The sequence below is a fragment of the Triticum dicoccoides genome, chromosome 7A, assembly GCF_002162155.2.
Source record: "Triticum dicoccoides isolate Atlit2015 ecotype Zavitan chromosome 7A, WEW_v2.0, whole genome shotgun sequence".
Lineage (NCBI taxonomy): Eukaryota > Viridiplantae > Streptophyta > Magnoliopsida > Poales > Poaceae > Triticum > Triticum dicoccoides.
Window position 1 is genome coordinate 50970317 of NC_041392.1, and position 2285 is coordinate 50972601.

At 57.0% G+C, this 2285-nt stretch overlaps 1 pseudogene; it reads left to right on the plus strand.

Moving 5' to 3' along the window:
* Window positions 1–584: 584 nt before the first annotated feature.
* Window positions 585–2075, plus strand: LOC119327781 (annotated as a pseudogene).
* The last annotated feature ends 210 nt before the right edge of the window (window positions 2076–2285 follow it).

Genomic DNA, 2285 nt, shown 5'->3' on the forward strand with positions numbered 1-2285 from the left:
GCTCACCTTTTTGAAGGCGTCATCTTGCTTGCTCGCGGCATCCCCGGTGTTGGATCTAGAGATGTTTGATGTTTGGTCGGTTCAGCTTGCCCCTCTACTTGGGTCTGGCTTGGTGGTTTAGCTGTGGTCTTTTCTTCTGTTCGGGCTGAGCGTCCTGTGTCATTTTGCTCCGGGTCCCATGTCCACGCCTATGTACTTTTCTGCTTTTCTTCTGTCACTGAAATGATACGTAAGCTTTGCGTATTCGTGGAAAAAAATATTGACCGAAGGAGTGGCGATAGCATGCCTAGTACAAGTACACTGGTCATTATCAGGCTCTCTGTTACCAAAGATGGTGTCATCGCTTTCTTTGCTGGTGAGCTTGCCCATCGTGGTGTGGCCCGGCCGGTGTACTGGCTAGCCTAGGGATAGTGGGAAACAAGTGGCCATCGATACTTCATAGGTTGTGTTGCGTTGCTCTTGCTTATCTATAAATTGTTGGGGCTCTCGTTCGCCATCTCCATCCGCGCCACACACCAAACTAAAGCCGACACCACACTGCTCCGGCCGGGACTGAACAAGCCTATCATCGTCGTACGTGATCGATGGAAGCTGCCGCAACCACCCGGAAGCGGGTGGTACTATACCTAGCGCCCGGCCTGGGCCACCTCGTCTCCATGGCCGAGCTCGACAAAATCTTGGCCGCTCACGGCCTCGCCGTCACCATCGTCATCACCAAGCCATCGTACGACACGGGCGCTACCGGGCCTTTCCTGGCCGACGTCACCGCGGTCAACCCCTCCATCTCCTTCCACTGCCTCCCGCGGGTCGAGCTCATGCCCGTAGACTCCGTCCACCCCGAGGTGGTGACCTTCAAGGCCGCCCGCGCCTCCAGTTCGCAGCTCCGTGACTTCCTGGCCGGCGCCTCCCTGGCCATCCTGGTGGTGGACTTCTTCTGCAGTGTCGCCGTGGATGTCGCCACGGAGCTCGGCATCCCCGCCTACTACTTCTTCACATGCTGTGCCGAGACTCTTGCCATTTTCTTGTACCTTCCGGTGCTGCACGCGCGGAGCGCCGCCAGCTTTCGAGACATGGGTGAGGAGCTCATGCATGTGCCGGGAATCCCCTCATTCCCGGCAACGCAATGCTTCAAGCCGCTCATGGATCATGACGATGCGGCGTACAGAGCTTTCCTGAGGGTGTCCCCCTACCTCTGCCGCTCCCAGAGCATTATCGTCAACACCTTTCGCTCGCTTGAGTCGTGCGCCGTCGACGCCATCAGTGTCGGGCTCTGCACACCTCCCGGCCTCCCGACACCTCATGTCTACTTCATCGGGCCGCTGATCAAGTCGAAGGAGGTGGGCGTGAAGCACGGCCAAGAGTGCCTAGCATGGCTAGACACACAGCCCAACGCCAGCGTGGTGTTCCTCTGCTTCGGCAGGCGCAGCCGTTTCAGCGCAAATCAGACCAGAGAGCTGGCCATAGGCCTGGAAGCGAGTGGCAAAAGGTTCTTGTGGGTTGTGCGGAGCCCGCCCAGGGACATCGACGGCCCGGCGAAGAAGCTGGACAAGCTGCCGGACCCGGACCTCGACGCTCTCCTCCCAGAGGGCTTCTTGGAGCGGACCAAGGGCACGAGTCTCGTCGTCAAGTCGTGGGCGCTGCAGCGTGACGTGCTGGCACACGACGCGGTGGGTGCCTTCGAGACGCACTGCGGGTGGAAATCCATGCTAGAGACGCTCATGGCCGGCGTGCCCACGCTGGCCTGGCCGCTCTACGCAGAGCAACGAGTTAATAGAGTGTTCCAGGAGAAAGAGCTGGGTCTGGCCGTGGCGGTGGAAGGGTACGACAAGGAGGTGGTCTAGACCGACGAAGTGGAGTCCAAGGTGAGGTGGATGATGGAGTCTAAGGGCGGTAGAGTGCTCCGAGAGCGGACCTTGGCGGCCATGCGGCTGGGCAGGAGGCGCTACTCCTGGGTGGGGAGTCGATCGTGACATTGACACAACTGGTGGAGAGCTGGATGGCTTCACCTTTACAAGGGAGATAGATCACCAGGTAAATTAATGTCCTTGCAAGAACAAGGCAGATGCAAATCTTGAAAGCTCAGGGCATGCAAGAACAGGACACCTGAGATTAGATATAGGCAGCAGGGTAGCTGTTTGGAATCATGACCCATGCATTCAGTTCTCCTCATGGAAATATTCACATTTTTTCATATCAAAAGTTTGTGAAGGAAGTTGGTTTCTTTTTTTATGGATGTGCGTCATGCTATGACAAGTAGGCTTGGAAATTTTGGTGCAAATATTATG